The following is a 27595-nucleotide window of genomic DNA, read 5'->3' as shown; positions in this document are numbered from 1 at the left end:
AATACGGAAGAACTTAGTTTCCATTTCACTTCTCGTCAAGAACGGGTTTAAGTGTGTTTTTGTTTCAGACAAAGTTGTAATAAGTAAGAACGCAATGTACTTAGGAAAAATGTTACCTTACTGAGGGCCTTTTTAAGCTGAATTTAATGGTTGTTGACAATAATAAAATTTCAGCTTCTTCTTACTTACTTGAGTCAAATAATTTATAGCATATACGTTTGGGACATGTCAATTATAAAACCTTACGAAAAATGATTAATTTGAAAGTATTGCCTATGTTTGAATGCGACAAATCAAAATGTCAAATATGTGTGGAATCTAAGTATGTTAAACATCCTTATAAGTCAGTTGAAAGGAATTCAAATTCTTTAGACTTAATTCACACCGACATGAAATCAATACCATCTCGCGGTGGAAAGAAGTATTTCATTACTTTTATTGACAACAGAACTCGATATTGCTATGTTTACTTACTTAATAGTAAAGATGAAGCAATAGATGCATTCAAACAATACAAAAATAAAGTTGAAACGCAACTTAACAAGAAAATCAAAATGATAATAAGTGATAGGGGTGGTGAATACGAATCTCCTTTTAAAAGAATATGTTTAGAATATGGAATTATTCATCAAACAACGGCCCCTTACACACCCCAATCTAATGGGATTGCGGAAAGAAAGAATCGATCATTAAAGAAAATGATGAACGCTTTGTTGATAAGTTCTGGTTTGGCATAGAACTTGTGGGGGGAAGCCATTCTTACGGCTAACCGGATATTAAAACGAGTACCCCATAGCAAAACGCAATCCATTCCATATGAAAAATAGAAATAAAGGAAGTCCAACTTGAATTATTTTAAAATGTGGGGGTGTTTGGCAAAAGTGCAAGTTCCTAAACTCAAAAGGGTAAAGATAGGATCGAAAACTATTGATTGTGTTTTCATAGGATAGGCAACAAATAGTAAAACATATCGATTTCTGGTTCATAAATCAGAAAATCCCGACATTCATAATAATATGGTTATAGAATCAGATAATGCTAAATTTTTCGAAAGTATATAACCGTATAAAAAGGAATGTGAGTCGATTGGTGAAGGATCTAAACGACTTCGGGAGGAAACAAAAGAGAGTATGTATAATCAAGAGGATCCAAGATGTAGTAAACGTCAAAGAACGTCTACTTCATTTTGACCAGATTTTGTGACTTTCTTATTGGAAAATGAGCCTCGAACATTTAAAGAAGATATGACTTCTTCCGAATCATTATTTTGGAAGGAGGCAGTCAATAGTGAAATAGAATCCATACTGAATAATCATATATGGGAATTGGTTGATCTTTCTCCAAGCAATAAACCATTGGGTTCTAAATGGATTTTTAAGAAGAAAATAAAAGATGATGGTACTATCGACAAATATAAGGCAAGACTTGTGGTCAAAGGGTATAGACAACGAGAAGTTCTTGACTATTTTGATACATACTCTCCAGTTACAAGAATTACGTCCATACGAACGTTAGTAGCATTAGCTGCGGTATATGGTCTTGAAATTCATCAAATGGACGTTAAAATAGCCTTCTTAAATGGAGATTTGGAGGAAGAAATTTACATGGAACAACCTGAAAGATTTGTGGTTCCAGGTAAAGAAAAGAAGGTATGTAGACTTGTTAAGTTGCTTTAAGGACTAAAACAAGCACCCAAACAATGGCATGCAAAATTTGACCAAACAATGTTGTCAAATAGTTTTAAAATAAAAGCAAAACGGCCTCCTGGCCACTTAAACTTGCACCTGATTGCCAACCCGGTAAAGAAACTTACAACTTTCCCATTTGAACACCTCAACTCATATATTTGTGAACTAATAAACCCCTCTAACCATTGGCCATGCTTATATGGCTGGAGCAGAGGTGACCTGGCCAAAGTGCGTGCAACTCACATAACTAACATGCGTGAGTACAATAGTTTTGGATTAAAAAATTATAAAACCAGGAAAAAAATAGAAATAAAAAAGAAAGAAAGAAACTCCCTTTCTTTACCGTACCTTCTTCCCCGACCATCCCCTGCTTTGTCCCCTATCCTTCCACTCAAAATTCATTTTCTCCATTTTACTTCCAAATTAAACGCAGCAATAACACTCCTTCCCCTTCTTCCCCGGCTCACCCCCCTTTCTCCCCTTTCCTTCTACTCAAAATCCATTTTCTTCTTTTTACTTTCAAATTAAATGCAACAATTCTTTTTTGTCAAAAGCACCTTTCAATCTTCTCCCAAGCTATTCTTCTACTGAAAGTCAAGGGTATGTTGAAAGGGAAGATTAAGAATAGAACAACTAATTGAGTCTTTGTTGCTTTTTCCCTCCTTTTTTTGGTCTCTGCATAGATAATTTCTAGTACTAATTTTGACTTATTTGTGGCAGTGTGATGGTGTTGGTAGCAGAGATGTGAGCAAGAAGTTGATATGATATGGTGGCGTTGGCTTATATGCAGTAGGCCATGAAGAAGCAAAGGAAAGAATAAAATTAAAATTTTGATAAATTGGTTAAAAAATGGGACCCATAAATTACACCAACAAATAGTCTTATAATATGACGTGGTAAAATGTCAGTGCGTTTGATATACACGCTCCGTTTGAGGGGTTTGTTAGTTCACAAATATATGAGTTGAGGTGTACAAATGGAAAAGTTATAAATTCCTTTACCGGATTGGCAATCAGATGCAAGTTTAAGTGGCCAGGAAGCCGTTTTGCCTAAAATAAATGAATGTGATAAATGTATGTACATTAAAAATGTTACAAATCACATAATCATTATTTGCTTATATGTGGATGATATGCTGATAATGAGTAATGACATTGCCAATATAAATGCGACTAAGTGTATGTTAACTAGCAAATTTGATATGAAAGACTTAGGAGTTTCCGATTTAATTATGGGTATTAACATCCATAAGACTCCTCAAGGTCTGGCATTGTCGCAATCTCATTACATTAAAATAATACTTGAAAAATCAAGTACTTAGATTTTAAAGTTGAATCTTGCACTTGCAAAGAACAAAGGCCAAAGCATATTATAATTGAATTATGCTCGTGTGTTGGGATATTTAATGTATATCATGAATTGTACTCGACCAGATATAGATTGTGCTATAAGTAAATTAAGTCGATAAATGAGTAATCCAGGTCAATCTCATTGGATGGGAATGAAATGAGTTTTGGGATATTTAAAACATACCCAAGACTTTATTTTGCACTACAGTAATTATCTTGCGGTGATTGAGGGATACTGTGATGCAATTTGAATCACCGGTTCAACTGATTCTAAGTCCACAAGTGGATATATATTCACTATTGGTAGATGAGCGGTATCTTGAAAGTCGTCCAAATAAACGTGTATTGCCCGCTCTACAATGGAGGCTGAATTTATAGCTTTAGATAAAGACGGTGAAGAAGCTGAATGGCTCTGGAATTTCTTGGAAGATATTCTATTTTGGCCCAAACCGTTGGCACCAAATGCATACATTGCGATAGTCAAGCGGCAATTGAAAAGGTTGGGAGCGTTATGTATAATGGTAAATCTCGTCATATACAACAAAGACATAAAACCGTTAGGCAACTACTCTCTAGGGGGATCATCGCAATTGACTACGTAAAGTCAAGCGACAATGTGTCAAATCCACTTGCAAAAGGCCTAACTAGAGAGGTAATTGAAAGATTATCGAGGGGGATGAGACTGTGATCGAGGACAAGTCATTATGATGGTAACTCTATCTAGAAGACTGGAGATTCCAAGATTTAGGTTCAAGGAGATCAAACAAAGTCATTAATGATGGTTCAACATTGTCAACTAAAATTTTTGGTCCATTCTCGTGATGTGACAATGTTCAGTACCACAGATAAAACAGTAAGGCTTTTTCATGATTTCTAAATTTGATACGAGGTATATCAAAGAGTGTATCTACGGGATGACATGTTTAGGAATCACGTATGTAAGTGTGAAGTGTTAGCCGCTTCAAGGAGAATTTTGCAAGGCCAGTTCTCTACGTACTTATGAAACCAGGCGATGTTCATGGCTAAAAAAAACACAACAATGAGAACCAAAGACGGTTAAGGGTTGATTGTGTGACTTATGGTTGTCTAGGTATACACGAAAGTTCGACGGTTCAAAGATATCAAATCTACTGATTGATCGAGTAGATCCGACATAAGTTCGCTACGGAAAGTTCAAAGGGAAACCTACTTATTCAGATGCGATTAATCCTTGCTTGTAAATCACACAGTTTTTCTTGCATATTTCCGTGATATAGCCATTCTCCATTCATGTGGGGGATTATTGGGTTTAAGCTTCTTAGAGCTTAAAATAGAGTGAATGGGACATTGAGGGAAAATGAATTTTTTTTGAATTTTCCTCTTTAACAAAGGGACATTGTCCCATATTGGAGGAGGAAAAGAGTTTTGATGGATATATATACAATTGCACTTCTTCTAGTTCTTAAAGCGTTGAGAATAAGGCAAGCCTCGCGTCGTCGTCGTCGTCGTCGTCGCCGCTCGTTGGGTGGTCAAATGATTTGATTGATTGATTGATTTTTTGGACCAAATTTATTTGTTAATATTAACGCAATATTAATTAATCCAAATTAGACCGTTTCTATAACGGTAATCCAATTTTTCTTCGTTTTAATTTTTCCGTTATAATTTGAATTTGGCGGTTTGCATAAATGGCCATTTTATAAAACAGCCATTTTGAGTTGCAACCTTACATGAAGAGTTGTAACTCTTCAGTATAACCCAACATTTTTTCTCCTTCTCATTTCTCCATTGTTTTAACAGAAAAGAAAGCAGTAAGTGTGATTTACTATTGTTCTTTACGTTTGTTGTCATTGGGGTTTGAAGTACCGCTACACCAGTATTGGTAATCCGTTATATCATAGGAGGAAATAATCCTAAACCTCAGGTACTAGGAGGGGATTAAGTTCCTTAAAAAAACACTATGAATTCAGTAGGTTCGGAATAATTCTGTTCTTCAACATTCTGGTTTTATATAATTTTTTTTATTTTTAAATATATTTTCGAATACAGAATATTAATACTTTACTTTTACTATTTGCTATGCTATATTCCATACATGGTTGACCTTCAATAAAAGTTTCATGCGTCCTCCTACGATATAACTTGAGGTAATAATTCACGTATCTCAAAACTCCTCCACTCAAAGCTAAGATCTGGACATTTCAATTGTCACTTGCTTCTGATAAGGGAAATGAGAAAATCTTTTGTCATTATGTTAATGTTACATCAATGAGTACATCCAAATAAAAGTATGTATACTTCTTTCAATTCTAAAATTATAGTACGTAGGAAACATTAAAAAATGTCACTTTAGTGATGATCAATGCTCTATTTTTTATAATTGACTGATAATTGAGAAAAGACATGAAGTAACAGAAATAGATTGCATTAATGTCATATAGTAATAGGATGTTCTAAGTTTCTTTTTAACTTTAATTGTTAAATAGATTAATTCTGTGTCTTTTAGAAATTGCAGGTTCCAACTGAACTCAAGCCCACTTTAGACCAAGACGAAAAAAAAGAGCGCCTACATTCAAAAAGGAACAAAATTTTAGTGATTAAATTTGGAATCATTCAAATAAGCGAGCAGTACATTCTCAATGTATAAACTTTTTTTGAGTAAATTCCTCTTAATATATCCCTTAACTTTTAAGAGTTGAAATCATGGGCGGACCAGGTGGAAGAGGAGGAATCGACTGCGAAGAAAACCTCGGTATGGGACAACTTTGATATTTCTAAAATCTCTAATGCAGTATTAATTCAAATTAGAATATGTATCTCCAACTGTACAAGAAGATTCGAACATAGTTGAATTAGAATTGGAGGATATAGAATCGTAAGTAGAATACTGGAAAAATGATGTTATTTGCTATGTCCTAGGAGCCTATCCCCCTTTTGCTGTTATTAAAGGGGTATGTTCAGAGGCTATGGGGTAAATATGGCTTGAATAAGATTGTCATGTTGAAGAATGGGATTGTGTTGGTTAGATTTGACACTGAACTGGGCAAGAATGATGTTGTGCAATGTGGCATTTACCACTTCGATAACAAGCCTTCATTGTGAAAGCTTGGAATCTCTGACATGGAGTTCACAAAGGAGGAACTGTATACAATTCCAATTTGGATAAAACTACCAGGTCTGGACTTCAAGTATTGGAGCAAAAAATGATCGAGTAAAATAGGTAGCTTGGTAGGGAAGCCTTTAATGGTGGACCAAAATACTGAGAGGAAGATAGAGTTGAAATTTGCTAGGCTATTGGTGGAAGTGGATATGGATGCAAAACTGCCAGATACCATCCTCTTTAGAAATGAAAGGGGACACATATTGTAGGGCAGAAGGTCACCTACGATTGGAAGCCTACTCTATGCCAATTTTGTAGGAAATATGGCTATTCAGAGGAAATTTGTAGGAAAAAGAATCCTCCTCCTAAACCAATACAGAAGGAGACTAAGAAACAGGGACCTAAGGAGCCTAGAGTACCAGTTATGCAAACTGGCACAACAGAAGAGCAAACTGATACAACAAGAAAGCAAATACAATGACAATCGAGCAGTGTATTGCAGGAGGTCAATTTAAATATATGGTGGATTACTCCTGGAGGAATTGGTAAAAGTCAAAAAAGTAAGGGCCAGGCTATTGAGAGTAGTAATTCATTTCAGGTATTAAATAAGCTAGACACTATGAAGCTTAATGTAGCTGAAGATAAAGAGAATATGGGAGATCAGGTCATCCCTCATGCTAGGGATGGTTAATTGCCTAGCATGGAATGTAAGGGGGATAAATGCCCCAAATAAGTAGAGGGAGGTGCATCTCCTCTGCCATGAAGAAAAACCTGGAATAATTGGGCTGTTAGAAACTAAAGTAAAGAAAGATAGGGTGGATCAGATTGTAGGGAAGATGTTCAATGGTTAGTCATATATCACCAACCTCAACTCTCACTACAATGGTTATAGAGTCACTCCAGTACTTATTACTGTTCAAGTTGTATCATGTGAGGTATTCTATGTTCCTTTGCAAATGAAATTTGGAATCTCATTTGTGTATGCATTTAATACAAGAGAGGAAAGAAAAGGGTTATGGAAATATTTAGTGAACTAATTGTGTGGCTGTACTAAGCCATGGATAGTTGTAGGGGACTTTAACTATGTACACATGGAAGATAGAATTGGTGAAAATCATGTTACATGGGCAGATGTGGTGAATTTCTTCAATATTTTAGGAACATTGAGACATAAGCTAAGTAAGATAGAGAGTCCCTCATTCAAGCACAAAAGCAGTTGCATCTGCAGATAAAGAGTCTCCAACAGGATGAATTTTAGACGTACCAAAAGTTCAGGAGGTCCTCATACCTAACAGAGGTATATTTGCAGCAGAAGAGCAAAGCCAATTGGATAAAGCTGGGAGATGATAACACTGGCTATTTTCACTCAGTTGTCAAGCACGACAACCTCAAAGTGTGACTCAATTGAAAGATGCACAGGGTAATTGGCAATCCAATCCAGATACAATTGCACAAATGTTTGTAGACTATTATGAAGATCTACTGGGGCATGAGGCTGATTATAGAGAAGAAGTTGTTAAGGAATTCCTAGCTAATGGACCAATCTTATCAGGTGACCATTTAATTTAGCTGTTGAAGCCTTTTGAAAAAAGATAGGTTAAAAGAGCTATATTTCAGATAGAGAGCAACAAGAGCCCTGGGCCAGATGGCTATAGCAGTGGGTTCTTTAAGGCTGCTTGGTTAATTATAGGTGTAGACATATCTACTGCCATATTGGATTACTTTCAGAATGGCAAACTACTGAAATAATTGAATGCCACTTGCATAACTTTGATTCCTAAAATACTAGAACCAGAAGCAGCTAGTCAATTCAGACCAATCTCCTATTGCAATGTACTTTATAAATGCATCTCCAAGATGATTTGTAGTAGACTTAAGGATGCACTGAATGAGCTTGTGGTAGACAACCAGTCAGCTTTTGTGCCAGAAAGATCAATGCTCCATAATGTGCTAATTTGTCATGATTTACTAAGGCACTACAATAGAAAAACTACACCTAGATGCTTGATGAAAATTGATCTGAGGAAAGCATATGACACGGTCAGCTAGGATTTCTTGACAGAGGTACTGCATGGGCTAGGTTTCCCAACTAAGTTCATCATATTGATAATGAATTGTGTGTCAACCCCTAAGTTCTCTGTTAATATGAATGGGGAGAGACATGGCTACTTTGAAGTTAGAAAAGAATTATGACATGATGATCATATATCACCACTACTATTTATTCTAATAATGAAGTACCTGTCAAGGGTGTTCAAAAGCACGGGTAGCCTGCCTGATTTTTATATGTATCCAATGTGTAAGAAGTTGAGGCTCACACACTTGATCTTTGCTGATGATTTAATTTTATTCTGCAAAGGTGAGGTGGGATCAGTGAAAAGAGTGGTTGAAGCTTTAACACACTTTAGCAAGGTCTCACGACTAGTTGCTAATATGGACAAATCCAGAATACGATTAAATTCGGAATACCAGAATACTAGTTGCTAATAAGGCCGGGATATCTGAGGAGGACAAAAAAGAGCTGTTGGATATAGTAGGCTTCAGTGAAGGATCATTTCCCATTAGATACCTTGGACTTTCTCTATCACCTAAGAAGTGGAGTAAATTAGAATGTCATCAATTGGTTAACAAGATTACTAGCAGAATCAAATTTGGCTACTATAGGAAACTTCCATATACTGGCAGACTTCAAGTGATCAACTCTGCCATATTCTATATCCATAGTTTTTGGGGTTCAATTTTCATTCTCCCACAGAGTGTATAAAAGAAGTGGACAGGATCTGCAAAGTTTTCCTATGGGGAGGTATGATGAGAAGAGGAAGATCTCTCTAGTAGCTTGGGATAAAGTTTGCTTGCCAAAATGTTGTGGAGGTTTGAATGTTAAAAGGTGTAAGGTAGGGATGTGCATGGATCCGATCAGATCGCATTTAGCACATTTTGGATCGAATTTTCGAATTTCGGATTCTAGAAAATGCAATTCGAATCCGATCCGAATTAATATCGGATCGGATCGAATTTTAAAGTTTGGATCGGATCGGAATTTTAAATTTCGGATCGGATTATTATGCCTCAAAGTTGCAAATTCATATATATATTTTCTTTGTAAAAGAGGCAGTACACTAAAAAAAATTCATGTTTATACAATTATGAGAGTACTATGGTGCCAATAGAGCTAAATTCATCAATTGTAAAGGTAATAAATTGGAGAAAAATGAAAAGGAAGTACTAATTCTCCGAATTAAAGTTTAAAATTTATAAATATCCTAATAATTTCGGATTTTGGATCGGATCGTATAAAAATTATAACAATCTAAAATCCGAAATTTTAATAAACACAATCTGAAATTTGATCCAATCCGAAATTCAAAATCCGAAATTGAACGGATTAGTTCAGATTTCGGATATCCAATCCAAATGAACAGCCCTAGTGTAAGGAGTGGAATAAGGCTTCAGTTGGGAAGTTGCTTTGGCAACTTATTGTGAAAAAGGACAGGTTGTGGGTGAAATTGGTACATGGACTATATATAAAATCAGATTCAAGTATCTGGACTAATACATCCCCTCAGGACAGTAGCTGGTATTGGAGAAAGTTAAATCATGACAAAATTACATCAGATATCACCTGAGCCTACAGCTCATCCGAAAATGACCTATATTTGAAGCCCTAACCTGGTTTGGTCCAGGTTGTACATATTTTGAAATTTTCTTTTCACCTGTTAGCCCATAGTAAATTAGTAACGATAATTCATTTTTTTGGATTTCACTCTCTCTTCTTCTCACTTCTTCTACATATGTTTCAAGGGGTCGTCCGCCATTACTGCTTCTCCCATTGTGTCACCAGTTGTAATGTAAGAAAATTGAAGAGTAGAAGTCCACCATTGAAGGCCATTCAAAGTGTCGCTTTCGAAAATAGGATTTTTTTTGAGTTTGTTAGTTGTTTGGATTGGATGTTGTTCCAATTGATTGAAAATATCAAAAGGAGTTCAAAATTTAAATTTGAAGTAATTTGGAGTACATTTGAGCAAGATTTGAGTTAAATTTTAGAAAAAACGCAAGGAACAAGACGAAGTCAGTTTTTTTTATATAATTATGTATAATCTTGTATAATAGTGTATATGAGTGTATAAACACATCTTATACACTTTTATACACCTTTATATAAGCTTCTGTAGACGAATTTCTTTCACGATTTTCAGTTGCAATTCTTGTTTAAAACCAGTCCAAATCTCCATTAAATGACTTCAAATTTTATATACAACCTCCTTATACTATTTCTAACAAGTTTAAATAACACTCACTCCAAATTTCTCACAAATCAAATTCGAAATTTAAACCCACATATTTAAGCTTGTTAAAAATCTAATTTTCACCGCCGAAATGGATTTGGTTTGTTGAACTAATATTTGAGTCACAGTTACTTATTCTAAAATTAACTTAAAAACTTGAGCAATCTTTTTTAAAAATTGAATTGTAATTTCGAGAACCTATTGGAGTTGGATGTTGAATCTTAGCCTATTATTTTTGGGCTAGTTGGTTGTAAATTGAAATATGGGCTATAAAATTAAAAAGTAGGGAGCCCAGATGTTTTTATGTGAAATTTTCCCTTAAATAATTTGAAGCAGGAAATGCATAACTGGTTTCAGCAAGATCAGTACATCTTAAGCCATTCAGGACAATACTCAATTACAAAGAGTAACCTGGCTATTATTGGAAATCACAGGAAACTAGAAACTGCTCACCTTATTTGGAATGCAATTGCTCAGCCTAAACACAGACACTTGGCTGGCCTATCAAAACAGGTTGCTAACAAGGGAAAGATTACAACAGTTGCACATCCCAGTCAATGATACCAATTCCTGTATGTGCAATGATCAGGTTGATGAAACTGCCCATCACCTGTTTATGGAGTGTAGTTGGTCTAAAGAAGTGAGAGTTACCGTAATGCAATGGGCTGGTATTCAATTGGCTGGAGGAGATGTGGCCCTAGTTCTAAGGAGTATAAAAAAAAGGAGAAATGGAAGCAATTCAAAAAGGAAGTAGTTGCAGCTATTCTGGAAGCACTCATCTACCACACCCGAAAAGCTAGAAATTGATTTTTTTTTTTAGAGGAACTAATGTAAATACTGAGGTTACAGTTGTACAGATTAAAAAAGAAGAAATAGATAGGCTGAAAGTGTGTACGAACTCAAGGAAAGCACGGAAATGTAGTGGTTTTCAGACAATAGTTGTATAGTTCAGATATGCTGAGGCCATTGCTCACAGTTTCTTGTGAGGAGGTGCTCTTTAGTTTATAACTGTTTGATTGATATTAATGGTAATTCACAATGTCACCAAAACAATTTTTTTTTTTTTAAAAAGTTAGGAAACAATACCGTCTCTATCTTTTGAATAAGAACGATAATCCTTAAAGGTTAAGGGGCTCCCACCGGGGATATATGACATCTAGTGTTTCTTAATTAATGAATTAAAGAAATTTTGAAAAAAAAAATCCATTAAGGAAACAAATAAGTAATTAGTAAATAAATTAAATCACTGTCGTAATGATTACTCAAGGTGCCGTTTAGAAGAAAAATAAGGTAAAAGATTTTTTGGCCAAGTTTTGAAGTTGTGTTTGTTTGATACTTTTTGCAAAAAAAAAAAAAAAAAAAAAAAAAAATTTAAAACTTTGAAATTTGTTTTAGGTTTAGGAAAAAATTAAAAATTAAAAAAGCTAGCTTTTAGGAGTTTTTCAAGTGTTTCTTGATTTCAAAGTTTTAACAGAAAAAGTGACCCCTTTTGTTTGCCAAAACTTATCCAAGAGCACAAATTCCCAAAAAAGAAAATCATCTTATTTTCCTTCCAAAAGGTTTGAAGAGAGCTTTTAGGTAGCTATTTGAACGTGTAAATAAGTTTCGTCTTTTTTTTTTTTTTTTTTCTGGGTTGGTCTTCGTCAAGGTCTAAACTAAACTGTCCTTTTGCATTCGCAAATAGCTGTTCTTTTTCTCTCATTTGGTGCCCCAAACCAGGAACGGATGTATCGTTATAGGTACGGGTTCAATTGAACTCAAAACTTTCGACACGAAATATAAATTTAGGTGTAAAAATTTATTAAAATTATAATAAGTAGTAGAGATGAACCCATAAATTTAAAATTATAATAGGTTCAATGCTAAAAACCTAAAATTTGAACCTATAAACTTTAAATACTGGATCTGCCTCTGCCTCTGCCCCAACTCCTGAGATCAGTTCCATTTCAAATTTTAAATTCTTTAAACGACAAAAAAATAAAAAATAAAAAATTAACGCTTATATAGAGAAAGATGTTCTTGACAAAAGAACATGTGGGGACTTAAGTGCTAATAAATAAAATAAAATAAAATAAAATAGAAAAAAGAAAGAAAGAAAGAAAGGGAGGAGGAAAGAGAAAACTCTATGAATTTTAATTTTTTTTATTCTAAAAAATAAGATTTAGATACGAAGAGAAGCATCTTTGCATATACAGCAGAAAATACACTTTCAATGAGAGAGCGAGTTTAAATGGTAGGTATTATGAGCATAAAAGCTCGTTGAGGACATTTAAAAAAAAGGAATTCTCACATTCTTACGAACTTGATAACATAATCTTTATTTTCTAAAAGCAAAGATAGATGTAGCTTTATTTTTTAGTTTAAAAATTAAATAATTTTTTTAAATTATATCTTGCAGTACAATGAACCAAACACCCAACAAAAAATAATTCATATATTACTAATTTATGTATTATTAATTTTTACATTACTAATTCCTACATTATAATCCATGTATAACTAGTTTTCAAACCAAATGACCCCTTATTGTCTTTGATTACATAGTCGCAGAGAGCGAGTTTAATGGTACGAAGGCGTCGTTTTTTTCAATTTTTGTGCTTGCATCAAACAAATTTGGTACCAAAAGAGACCTAATCGTAAAATATCTATATCTATATCTATATCTATATCTATATATTTATATCTATATTTATATTATTATATAAGAATGAATACAATATTAGTTGACTAAAATATTTCTAAAATATTTCTAAAATATTTCTACAAAGACAATTACTTGGTGCGTAAAATTGTAATATTCCAGTGCCATACTAATCCTATTTGGACATTAACAATGTGCAGTAGAATAAATTTGCATGGACTTTCAAATCTTTGTTTGAATAGGAAAGAAGTCTTTGTCGGGCCTTTTTATTTTTTTGCCTATTAAATAAAAATTATATTAAACTTAATATTACCGTATGCTTGCTATAATACTATGCATTGTGTGCATATTATGGAACATGCGATCTTTACATATGGGTCATTCTCAATCTATTTTTCTTTATGGAGATCTTTCCTTTTTATCAAAGAAATCACCACCAGCTCTAAAATCTCCATCCCATTAATTACCAACATGGACATAAATGTCTCAAATTGTTGAAAATTAAATTTGGCATTTGATTATATTTTTAGAAGTCCATACAAATTCATATTTGTCACGACCCATTTTCTGAACAAGCCGAGACCGGCACCCGATCACTAAACGTGACCGAGCGAACCATCTACGCCTATCAAATCTATTATAACTTCAAACTTTATATTCAACCATGCAATACTTTAACCAAATACTTTTAGTTAATTTAAATATCTAAAATAGACCAACTCCAAAACTTTATTCGTAGTAACCAATGAAATACTGCTAAGTTATTGTCAAAAACATCTGAATCTTAACCCACCGACTGTCTATGAAGCCTCTACTAATAAACTGACACACTGCTCAGGACATTAGATTTCCTGGCCAGTTCTCTAAGTAAGCAAAGAAATAACTAAATAATTACGACTCAAAGGAGTACTCCACGAACAAAAGCGGAGCTCACCAATAGCACTGGAAGTGAGGGAAGTCCTAACCCGTAACCTGCCCGCCTGCAAAACCGGTTCCTACGTACCATAGACCAACGTAGGTTCCCAAAAGAGAACGTCAGTACCATCCATTGTACTCAGTGAGTCTCAACGACAGGGGAATAAACTTTAATAAAGTATACATTACGAGCAAAGATTCTAAATGCATGGAAGACATAAAGCTTCTAAGAAGATTTCTAAAATAATTGCATAATAGCAGTTTATGAATATTCTAAAAGAAATTCTTTTCTTCTTCTTTCTTATAAAAAAAAAATACTTCACTTTATACTTCGGGAGTTCCAACTATCCTGACTTAATTCTGTCTCAGTCACCGTGTGATCGGTACGGGTTCGATCCCAACCTGATCGAATAGGCCCACTCCACGAGGTGCCACTCCATTCATGATTCTCAGTGCTCATGTGTCATACCTTAGATGGCTAGGTAAATTCTCAGCAACGAGACCCTTGGCTCGTGTGCTCCCTACTTTGGCACAAGTAGTTTGAGGAAGTCAACGCCTTGATCAGCACCCTCGGCCTGGACGATGACCCCTTCTCAGAATAGAGGATACTCCCAAAAATATTTTCTTTCTAAAACTTCTTCTTGTGACTTTTCAAGTCTAAATCTTTTCTAAAACATCCTATATATAATCATACTTGTATCCTTAATTGTAAAGCATGGCATAAAAATAAAATAAATATTCAAAAGTATATCTAAAGATTCTTGCTCCTTCATGAATTTTCAACATGAAAATAGCATATAAGAATAACACAAAAATCTGAAAATTTATGCACGTATATCATAATAAATCATCTAAACGTTAGCTAGAACAATTTTAAGTTAATAGGTACTCACTCGCTCCAATTAAGTACATATAAACTCTTTTAAGCAATTCATCGAACACCTTATATGCGTGTTTTTGTGAGTTAAACCACTTTAGTAAAGAGTTATATCAACTCACCTCAAAACTCCTTGAGCCAATATGTAGGCCCCAGTTCAATTTATACCCGTTAAATAATTGATTCTATAATAATCGGTGAATTTTAATTAATTTTAAAGTTTCACACCTAAGCATAGAATTTACTGTTGATATAGAGGAAGAAGGGAATTAACTATTCAATTTTTACTTATTACCATTGTAGGATAATTGACAATAGAGAATTTTACATACCTAAGTTCAGGAATTAGTGATTGGTAAAGAATCCTAAAGTTTTATTTTTAATGTCCGCGTCCGCGTGCCTTGCGTGAGCGTGAGCAGAACAGTGTTCTGTTTCTATTCAATTCTTAAAGCCCTTTGTTCCTTTGCCTTAAAGGGCTAAGGCTTGTCACGCTTTTGCCTGCCAGGAGCCCTTTATGGGCTTAAGGCTCACGTGCCCTTTTTCTTTTGTTTTCCTTTTTTTTTTTTTGGACTAAACTAGTATTTAATTATACCTATTTTTAATAATTAATAACATTAAAATTATTAATATTTCCCTAATTGTATATCCAATTATTTATATATAGAGAAGTAATTCAAAATCAATCACAAGGGTTTAAATCCGTAATAGAAGTATAATTTAAGATGCAAAAAAAAAAAAATTAAATTAAATTCTATATTTAGCGTGTCTTGAAACTTTTATAGATTTGAGGAGTGTTACAATCTTCCCTCCTTAAAAACATTTGTCCTCGAATGTTGCTAGGGCCTTATTCTTAAACTAACAATCATTCCTTAGGTCCTTGAACCTCTTAAGTTTTCTTAGCACTACTCACTCTTTCAAGGGACTCAAAATTTTGGCTAACTCCCTAAATTTTCAAAAATTTCGGCAGAGTTTTCCTTGTAAATTGGACTATCCAAAAAAATATCCCTGTCATAAATACCACAACTACACCAACAATAACCAAATATACCATAACAAGACATCCATAGGCACCATATACAGCTCATAAATTAATTACTCACACTCCGGCAATGAGGTACCACAATAACCAACAAGAATCTAAAGCACAACACTTTAGCAAAAGTAAATCGCTTTAATGAGTTAAATGTACTCTAGCATGGCACTAAATTATTAAATAACTAAATATACTCTCATAAAAACTAAATTACTTCAACAACTAAGTATAATTTAGCAAAGACATAAACACATGCTAACTTGTATTTAATAAATAAAATATAAATGCCAAACCAAACCTAGGTTCACATACCTTTTCCTCAAATAAATATGGATATTTCTTCCTCATATCTTCCTCGACCTCCCACGTAGCCTCTTTTGAATCATGATTACTCCACAAAACTTTTACCGATGCTAAATCTTTTGTTCTCAACTTTCTTACTTGCCTATCGAGAATTTCTATAGGTACCTCTTCATAAGTCAAGCCTTCTTTAATTTCTATGGTATCGGCAGGTATTATATGCGACTCATCATGAATGTACTTTCTAAGCATAGACACATGAAAGACATGATGAATAGAGGACAACTCAAAGGGAAGCGCTAGCTCATAAGCCACGTTTCCTTTCTTTTCTAGAATTTCATAAGGTCCGATAAATCTAGGACTAAATTTCCCTTTCTTACCAAACCTCATAACTCCTTTCATTGGTGAAACTTTAAAAAATACCTTGTCACCAACCATGAACTCTAAGTCACGATGCCTCTTGTCAGAATAAGACTTTTGATGACTCTGAGCCGCTTTCAGTCTTTCTCTGATTAGCTGAACTTTCTCTAAGGCCTCACAAACAAACTCTGGACCAATCAACGGCACCTCTGGTGGTTCAAACCAACCCACTGGAGACCTACATCTTTGCCCATACAACGCTTTATAAGGAGCCATACAAATGCTGACATGATAGCTGTTATTGTAAGCAAATTCTATAAGTGGCAAATGATCATCCCAATTACCTCCAAAATCTATAGCACATGCTCGCAGCATATCTTCGAGTGTCTGAATGGTCTTTTCTGCCTGACCATCAGTCTGTGGATGGAAAGCGGTGCTCAAATTGACCTTGGTACCTAATCTTTTCTGAAATGCCTGTTAAAAATGCAATGTGAATTGAGGGCCTCTATCAGATATGATTGAAACTAGAGTACCATGCAATCAGACTATTTCTTTGATGTACAACTGCGCATACTGCTCTGCGGAATCTGTCATCTTTACTGGTAGGAAATGAGCGGATTTTGTGAGTCGATCTACGATAACCCAAATTGAATCATGCTTACGGTATGTGCGAGGTAGACCTACTACGAAATCCATATTAATCATCTCTCATTTCCACTGTGGTATCTCTATATCTTGAGCTAGGCCACCAGGCCTCCGATGCTCGGCTTTGACTTGCTGGCAATTCAAACATTTAGCCGCATGACCTGCTACTTGCTTCTTCATGCCTTTCCACCAATACAACTCTTTCAAGTCCAGATACATTTTTGTAGCACCTAAGTGGATAGAGTACCTCGAGCTGTGAGCTTCTTCCATTATGGCCTTTCTCAGACCATCTACATCAGGCACACATAACCAATCATTCAACTTCAAAACTCCGTCACTTCCTAGAGTGAAAGCAGTGATTTCTTTGTTTCTGACTCCTTCTTTTAACTTCAGTAAGTACGGATCTTCGTCTTGCTTAGCCTTAACATGCACAACAAGGGAGGATTGCGCTAAGGCATAAGCAGTTATACCTCCTTCTTCGGTCTCATCCAATCTAATTTCATCATTTGCTAGTTTTTGAATTTCTCGACCCAAAGATCGCCTTTGTACTGCAAGATGGTCCAAGACACCTATTGACTTCCTACTAAGTGCATTTGCTACCACATTAGCTTTGCCCGGGTGATAAAGGATATTGATGTCATAATCTTTCAATAGCTCGAGCCACCTTCTTTGTCTCAAATTTAATTCTTTTTGCTTGAAAATGTACTGGAGGCTTTTGTGATCTGTAAACACTTCAGAATGCTCGCCATAAATTAGTGTCGTCATATCTTTAATGCAAACACCACTGCTGCAAGCTCCAAGTCGCGTGTGGGGTAGCTCTTCTCATGATTCTTTAACTGCCTGGAAGCATGAGCAATAACTTTTTCATTTTGCATAAGAACACAACCAAGACCCACTCTAGAGGCATCACAATACACTTTGAATTCCCCCGAACCTGCCGGCAAGGTTAACACAGGTGCAGTGCTCAACCTCTTCTTTAACTCTTGAAAACTCTGCTCACAAGCGTGTGACCACTGGAACTTAACTGCTTTCTGAGTCAACTTAGTTAATGGAGGTGCAAGTGAGGAAAATCCATCTACAAATCTTCTATAGTAGCCAGCTAATCCCAAAAAACTCCTGATTTCGGTTGGCGTTGTCGGCCTAGGCCAATTCTTGACTGCTTCTGTCTTCTGAGGATCTACTTTTATGCCTTCACTAGATACCATAAACCTGAGGCTCTGATACCAAGTTTATCACGACCCATTTTCTGAACAAGCCGAGACCGGTACCCGATCACTAAACGTGACCGAGCGAACCATCTGCGCCTATCAAATCTATTATAACTTCAAACTTTATATTGAACTAGGCAATACTTTAACCAAATACTTTTAATTAATTTAAATATCTAAAATAGACCAACTCCAAAACTTTATTCGTAGTAACCAATGAAATACTGCTAAGTTATTGTCAAAAACATCTGAATCTTAACCCACCGATTTTGTCTATGAAGCTTCTACTGATAAACTGACGTACTGCTCAGGACATGAGATTTTCTGTCCAGTTCTCTAAGTAAGCAAAGAAATAGCTAAATAATCACGACTCAAAGGAGTACTCCACGAACAAAAGCGGAGCTCACTAATAGCACTAGAAGTGAGGGAAGTCCTAACTCGTAGCCTGATCGCCTGCAAAACCAGTTCCTATGTTGTACCGCAGACCAACGTAGGTTCCCAAAAGAGAACATCAGTACCATCCATTGTACTCAGTGAGTCTCAACGACATGGGAATAAACATTAATAAAGTATACATTATGATCAAAGATTCTAAATGCATGGAAGACATACAGCTTCTAAGAAGATTTCTAAAATAATTGCATAATAGCAGTTTATGAATATTCTAAAAGAAATTCTTTTCTTCTTCTTTCTTATAAAAAAAAATACTTCACTTTATACTTCGGGAGTTCCAACTATCCTGACTTAATTCTGTCTCAGTCACCGTGTGATCGGTACGAGTTCGATCCCAACCTGATCGAATAGGCCTACTCCACGAGGTGTCACTCGCTTCATGGTTCTCAGTGCTCATGTGTAAATTCTCAGCAACGAGACCCTCGGCTCGTGTGCTCCCTACTTTGGCACAAGTAGTTTCAGGAAGTCAACGCCTTGATTAGGACCCTCGGCCTGGACGATGACCCCTTCTCAGAATAGAGGATACTTCAAAAAATATTTTCTTTTTAAAACTTCTTCTTGTGACTTTTCAAGTCTAAATCTTTTTTGAAACATCCTATATATACTCATACTCGAATCCTTAATTGTAAAGCATGTCATAAGAATGAAATAAATATTTAAAAGTATATCTAAAGATTCTTGCTCCTTCATGAATTTTCAACATGAAAATGGCATATAAGAATAACACAAAAATCTGAAAATTTATGCACGTATATAATAATAAATCATCTAAACTTTAGCTAGAACAATTCTAAGTTAATAGGTACTCACTCGTTCTAATTAAGTACATATAAACTCTTTTAAGCAATTCATCAAACACCTTGTATGCGTCCTTTTGTGAGTTAAACTACTTTAGTAAAGGATTATATCAACTTACCTCAAAACTCCTTGAGCCAATACGTAGGCCCCAGTCCAATTTATACCCGTCAAATAATTGATTCTACAATAACGAGTGAATTTTAATTAATTTTAAAATTTCACACCTAAGCATGTAATTTACTGTTGATATAGAGGAAGAAGGGAATTAACTATTCAATTCTTACTTATTACCACTGTAGGATAATTGACAATAGAAAATTTTACATACCTGAGTTCAGGAATTAGTGATTGGCAAAGAACCTAGAATTTTATTTTTGATGACTGCATGCCTTGCGTGAACAACACTGTGTTCTGTTTCTATTCAATTCTTAAAGCCCTTTGTTCCTTTGCCTTAAAGGGCTAAGGCTTGTCACGCTTTTGCCTGCTAGGAGCCCTTTATGGGCTTAAGGCTCACGTGCCCTTTTTCTTTTGTTTTCCTTTTTTTATTTTGACTTTAACTAGTATTTAATTATACCTAATTTTAATAATTAATAACATTAAAATTATTAATATTCCCCTAATTGTATATCCAATTATTTATAAATAGAGAAGTAACTCAAAATCAATCACAAGGGTTTAAATCCGTAATAGCAGTATAATTTAAGATGCAAAAAAAAATTAAAAAAATTAAATTCTATATTTAGCGATTCTTGAAACTTTTATAGATTTGAGGAGTGTTACAATATTAGTCAATGTTTTAGTGAAATTCATATTTGTTTTATACATTAGATAATGTTTAACTAATATAAAAAAGACATTAATACCAAATGGTTTAACTAAATCCTGATTTTAATAAAATGGCCAGTTGATGATAGAAATGAAATCACTACTTATTTTATGGACTAAATAATATTTAAAATTAAAAATAACGGTATAATGGAGGGAATTGAACTTCAAAAATCATAGATATATTCACACCCTTTTATTTATTTTATAACTATATATATAATCATTTATTATAAAAAAAATTTCACAAGGAAAGAGGTATTGATACGGATTAATATATCCCAGAGTTTGTTTTCTACTTCATTAGACACAAACTAATGCTTGATTGAAGATGTAAATTAAAAAAAGTGACAAGTCATCGAATTTTTACAACTAACCTTAATATTAATTTACTGGTGAATTCAGCTTTATGAGATTATTTGTAGCATGTTATGTAGCCTCAAAACCAAAATAAGATATTTTGTGAAAAATATCCATGCATGATGGATGGTTGATGTAGTAACTACTAACTCTGACTATACAGTAATACATTAATATAAGAAAACGATAAATACTCTATTTATACGAGAAGCAATGGTAAAATTAAAAGTGCAAATGTTCTTAGCATGATAATAAATAATCAATGAGTTGTGTCATATCATCTAAGAATGAAATTGATGTTGGTTTATTTGGTCACAAGTTTTAAGACATTGAGTACCGTATTTTGCTCCTTCATATTTGAGGCGTGACATAAGATCACACATATGTCAAACCAGAGTGATAATACTAAATTAACAAGAAAAAAATTAATAATCTGTGATGAAACACCTATATCCAAGCATCAGACAATAGAAATAGTTAGTGGCGTTTTAAAACTATATTTGTTTCACACAAATAATTTTATATTGCACTTTCAAAACGAGTATCAAAATCGACAACAAAATATTTGGTCAGAAACCATAGCGAGAGCGACAAAAGGAAACAAACACTAAAAACATCATCCTCATTAAAAATCTCAGGTAAAACATGATCATTCACATTGCATATTTTGCATAATACATACAAAAACTAATTAACTTAACTAAACGATCATCTTTCTAGGTCCAAGTTATATCCAATCATTTTGTATTCAGTATTATGGTAATTTAATAATATTGTTTACAATATTTAAATGATTGTTGCAATTTTTTATAGCAATGCTTTACAAAGGAGTCTTTTTTCTTTTATATGTAGCTTTTTAACAATTTAATGTGTTATATTTTTATTTAAATAACTGATAAAAAATTTACGTGCAAAGCACGTACATAGAAATTAGTACCAGAAAAAGAGTGAATTTTAACTTCCCATCCTTATTTAAAAATTAAAAGGTTATCTTTACCCTTTTTATCTTTTATTTACCGTAAGATATTATTGAATAACTGACTCAACCAACAAGCAGAAAACAACAGAAAGCAACCAGATTTCTGATAAAGGGTTTTTTTCTCGGCCAAAAAAATATCTTTAAGGAGGATTAGGTATGGATAATAGACACAAGTATTAAAAAGTTTATTCATTTATTATTTTAGGACAATGATTTTCTCATTTAATTTCTACGTTCCCATCTATCTGATGTATTACACATTTTTTTTTTGATAGTATGTATTACACATTTCTATATGACGACCAATTAATTATTCGATCAGAGACAACGACATACTCTATCCCTTTTGTTTTTGTATGAATAAAAGGCCTACGATTTGATTATCAGAAAATGCTTAGAATTATAGTGATGAATAGCAAGTATTCGTATATATATAACAACAACAATAAAAAAAAAATCCAGTAAAATTTTACAAGTGGATCTGGGGAGGTGTATACGCAGACCTTAATTACCCCTACTCTGGAGAGGTAGAGAGTCTGTTTCCGAAAGACTTTTGGCTCGAGCAAGTATTCGTATAGAAACGTAAAAAGTTATTATAAGCTTTGAATGGAAGTCCTGGTAAACGGTAGCAGTAACTCTAACTGTCCTAACATAGCGAAATTCCTTGTCGCATAAGTAGCGATCTGCATAAATGGTGTAACGACAAAAAATTGAATTATCCGTGAAGATGCACAATACCAACGGTTAGACGGTATAAATAAATATATGAACAGCAAGTGTCCATGCGCGAACGAATCTTTAATTTCCTCATTTTATGCTCATGGGTGGGATGTTCAAAGTCAAAAGTTGAGCTTAATCGGCACTATTAATCAAATAAGATGAGCTAGACTTTTCGTTGTATACGTATTCATTATTTAAGTAAATTATATGAAGATTAATTCAGTACAATCCTGCATTGAATGTGAAAGGATGCCAAATTACTATAAATTCTTTATTTTTCTACCGACACACCAAATTAAATATGATTATAAGTCGTACAACTGGTTGATATTGTCTATATGAGTCTTATATTTTTTAAGCAAAATATTGCATAGATTCAGAGAGATTGCGAGTCTTTCAGCATAACTGATGTTACACTAAAAGCTCATGTTTTGCATGTAAATTGTCTTCCATTATGCCTCAATCTTGTTAAATTTAGTGTGAATATTTATGACTCGAACTTAATAATAATCTTTTTATGTGTAGGGGTCAATCGAATGTGCTATAGAAGGATTTGCATAAATTGAAACTAAAATAGAAGAATTTAGAGGAGTACGATTTTTTGGCATCCAAGTTTGAGCCAGATACAATTCAAAACGCAAAAGACAGCACTACACAGAGTTGGGCGCTCAGCTTTGCTCAGACGTGGTTCAAAACGCGAACGCGGGAAACTTTTCCTATTGCAACTAGAACTTGGTAGTTTCAACCCTACATGCCCCCAACATATATAAAAGGGGTTCTAAACCTATTTTTAGAGGGGGGAGACATTATTGGAGAGACAAAAGGCTACGGGAACACTTGGAAGCAACGAATCACAAGAGTTTTCTTTCTGTTCTTCCTTAATCTGTGGTTTAATGCTTTAAATTCTTATCATGATTGTTAGTATGATTATGAATAGCTAAACTCATTTATCTAGGGTTTGATGGAACCTTTTGGAGGATGATTTTATGTTGCGTTTAATATAATTTTGCCTTTGGATTTTCTATACTTGTTCAACTACGTGATTATCTTAGTTGATTGAAGGGCCCTCAATTGACTGTACCTATTTAGTGTGTATTGCTTGAAAAGTGGTACATATTTAGATAGTTGTTGAACAACATCATTCCTAATGTATGTGAGGAATCGATACAGAGGGTTTAAAGGCGGGATTAGTAATAACGAAACCTCGGTGCGATCTTAGTGAGCGGTTAATTAGTGTCGCTAGCGTAGTCCGGAAGAATACGTCTAGTAAATTATGGTAGTTGCTCGGAAGAGAATTACGACACCCGAATTACTCAAGATCGGTAGAGAATACTTAGGCGAATTTATAGAAAACGTAGCGGGAGGATTCCGACAATTGGGGAGATCATAACTCTGGGATTTTCCAATATTCTCTCCAACCCTTAATATCTTTAGTTGTTAACTTACTATTTTAATTTATTAATTAATTCGTTAGACATAAGAATATTTATATTTACAGCTTAAAAATTGTTCGAACTTGTCTTCTTAGCGATATTTAACAATTACAGCAAAACCTTAGTTTTTTCTGGGATTCGACTCCGGACTCTTAGACCGGATAATATTTGCAGCGACCGCTTAGCCTTTTTTATAAGGCATAGTTGGGCGTGATCAATAACTTAATTATTTCTATGTGAATTTAGATATAGCACGTCTCTTTTAATACCTTGGATTATTGTGATTTCATATTTACAAACCGTCGCATCTAGATGTTTACACAGGAACTGACTAAGTAATATAACACACTATATTGCATTAGATTTTTCCCGTTAATGTTTGTTTAAGTACCTCCATAACGACCAAAGGCAGATATATATCAATTTATATCTATACTATATTAAAAGCACGAAATTTCTGTCGAAATATCGTTCGCTTTTTTTTTTTTTTTTTTATATCATTTTTAAGTGCATTTTATATTGGATATAATTGTAATTGTATCTAATAATATTCGTTTTTGGGGAAAAACCAAAAGTTGTCGTATATGATCATTTTCTTTTTTTAGGATTCTTTAAAGATTTAGGATTTCCTCCAAGAATCGTGGTGTATTACCTTTTCTTTGTTTAGCATTCTAGATTTAGAATTCTTTTATACCAATGTTACTTATGGTGTATCTTGTCTTTATTTAATTTTAGGATCCAATTTAGGTTTATGTTATCAAAAGTGCTGTAGGTTTAGAATTCTTTTATTTTTAATCTTAATTGCTCTATAAAAAGAGTCTAATCAAGATATTACTACAAAGTTTCAACAACTTGAGTTTTATCGGAAGATAACTTTAATAATATTTTCAACTTCTTTAGAGCGTATTCAATAAAAATTATTTTTTGATCCGATTGCACTCTTTAAAAATATTTTTATTAATTATGTGTGTGTTGCAGTAAAAGATCAACAATTGTTGATTCTTCAAGCTGATCTTCGAGCAGAAGCACGAAGTCCTATGGAAGTGTCGTTTGCCTTTTTAACTTTTTATAAGTGTATTTCACGTTGGATAAAGTTGTAATTATAAACAACTAATAATTTAACAAAACATATGTAATTAACTTGTCGGGTTTTAATTGGAGCCTTTCTTTATTTTGGTTTAGTATTTATTTAGATTTTAGATTCTTTTACCAATTAATGTTACTTGTATTGTCTCTTTTCTTTGTTTAGGTTTAAAATTCACTTTAGGTTTGGTACCCTTAACAATAAATTGTTCCACATTAACGTGTTAAGGTGCAAGAACTTCACCTTTCATGACATTAACATAAAGGCTCCGGCCGAATGCATAAGACAAAGTCACATATTGGTATTGGAGATGACTGCATATCGATTTGTAGGGAAAAGCTAGGCTTAGGATTTAACAATTAATATCGAGGTATGTGGAAATTTCAGATTGTGACAGGAAGAAGGTAAAGAGTGACTTGTGATTAAGGTAAATTTCAACCCTTTAGTCGTCTAAAATATGTCATTTTATGTAACTTTTATATCCAATGAATATATTTTATGTAGTTCGCACGTATGTTTTATTATGTAATATTACTGTGTCATTCATCAATCTTATAGCATCTCAAGTTTTGCTTCTAAGATAGATTGTTTATACTGAAATCATCAGATGCTACTGTTTGCTTTCTATGCTTTGGGTTAATTAAGAAAATTTATACTAAATTCATTCGGCACCTTGTGATGCCTACGACTATAGGATAGAAGATTTATGTTTTTTTTCTTTTTCTTTTTTCTTTGTTTGTTCTTATGCGTTTGCTTTGTGGTTTTTTCTCCATAGATATTAACTTCTTTACAATCTAACTATAGGTAATAAATACTAATTCTTTATGCAGTACTTGGTGGCTCTTAAAGTCTTGATATATTTAGAAGATTTATAATACAAATATGTCTTAATATAATCTAGGGAATGAGGTTAAATTTTGTATAGGAATTCAAAATCCAGGTATACTTTTCCATAATCTTATTAAAAAGTTAGAAAGCATATTTAGACAAAGAACATAGTGTGATGACCCAATAGGACATCTTATGTTTTAGAACTTAATTCTGCACTTTGAAGCCTCAAATACCTCATTTTATCCCTTCTCGATTTACGTGTACAGTCTGGGTATTTTTCCGAAAAGCTTTTATGTTAAAAACTAATAAAAATATAAAATTTCTGCCTTAAAAGCCATTTGAGTTGACTTTGGTCAACGCTTTAAGCAAACGGACTCGGATACGTATTTTGACTGTCCCGATGGGTATGTATCATGATTTGGGACTTGGGCGAATATCCGAAATCGAATTCGGAAGTCCCTAACTCGAGTTATCGCATTTTGTTGAAATTTGAAAGTTTAAAGGCTTAGTGAATCTAACGGTTTGATCGATGTTTGAAATTTTTTGATACCAAGTCCGTATTTTGGTTCCGGAACCCGGTATAGGTTCATTTCTATATTTATGATTTGCCTGTCAAATTTGGTGAGAAACAAAGTTGGTTTGACGTGATTCGGACGTCCGATTGTTAATATAGCAATTTTAAAGTTTTCTTGAAAATTTTCTTTGATTTGGTGTCCGCTTCGTAGTTCTAGGCATTATTTTGGTGATTTGATCGCGCGAGCGAGTTTGCATGATATTTTTAGACTTGTGTGCATAGTTGGTTTAGAGCCCCGAGGGCTCGGGTGAGTTTCGGATAGGCTACATAATGAATTGGACTTAGAACATTTGCTGGTGTCTGCAATTTCTCGGAACTGGCCTCTGATCTCGCATTTGCGAGATCAGAGTTCGCATTTGCGAACATTTTCACCTTCTGTCATGCTCGCATTTGTGAGCCATTTCTTCGCATTTACGAAGTGTGCCTGGGTCAGCCTCGGTTCGCATTTGCGATCATGAGGTCGCATTTGCGGAAGGCCAGTATTCGCAATTGCGAACAATGTTTCACATTTGCGATGGGAGTTGGGAGGGGTATTCTTCTCATTTGCGATCACTGAGTCGCATTTGCGATCCAGCCAGAGTTCGCATTTGCGAACTATTCTTTGCATTTGCGAAGAAAGCAGAGGTGTGATGGTTCTCGCATTTACGATGAATTCTTCGCATTTGCGGGGTTCGCATTTGCGAACCCCAGGTCGCAAATACGACATCTGCAACTGGTCAAATATGACTTAGACGAGATTTTTGGTTCATTATTCAAATTTTTAACTAAAACCTTAGAGGCGATTTTTCCAAGACTCTTTCTTCCCGAAATCGTTGGTAAGTGATTCTAACTTATTTCCTTTCAATCTTTCACTATTTTTCCATAAGATTTCAACCTAAAATCTAGTATTTTTATGGTGGTAATTGGGGGTTTGAGTAAAAATAGAAATTTTTATAAAATGGAGATTTAGACCTCAAATTGAGGTCGGGTTCCAAAATAAATCACATAACCGGGCTCGAGGGCGAATGGGTAATCGGGTTTCGGTTCGAATTCTGGGTTTGGACCAAGCGGGATCGGGAGTTGACTTTTGTTGACTTTTTCAATACTGACCTAAATTGAATCCTTTGCAATCGTGGGTAGTTTCTAAGGCTTAATTTGAATCATTTGGTTGGTAATTT

The 27595-nt window shown here is 34.2% G+C and overlaps 1 long non-coding RNA gene across 1 annotated transcript; it reads right to left on the bottom strand.

The window, feature by feature from the left end:
* Nucleotides 1-13767: 13767 nt before the first annotated feature.
* On the bottom strand, nucleotides 13768-20092 carry LOC104096248 (uncharacterized). Its single transcript, XR_011415218.1, has 3 exons — nucleotides 19961-20092; nucleotides 19751-19813; nucleotides 13768-14038 (listed from the first exon to the last, which is right to left on the bottom strand). It is a non-coding gene; the product is annotated as an uncharacterized lncRNA (long non-coding RNA).
* Between the last annotated feature and the right edge of the window lie 7503 nt (nucleotides 20093-27595).

This window comes from Nicotiana tomentosiformis, chromosome 3, assembly GCF_000390325.3.
Source record: "Nicotiana tomentosiformis chromosome 3, ASM39032v3, whole genome shotgun sequence".
In the NCBI taxonomy this organism is placed as follows: Eukaryota; Viridiplantae; Streptophyta; class Magnoliopsida; order Solanales; family Solanaceae; genus Nicotiana; species Nicotiana tomentosiformis.
This window is presented reverse-complemented; position numbering and strand designations above follow the sequence as displayed.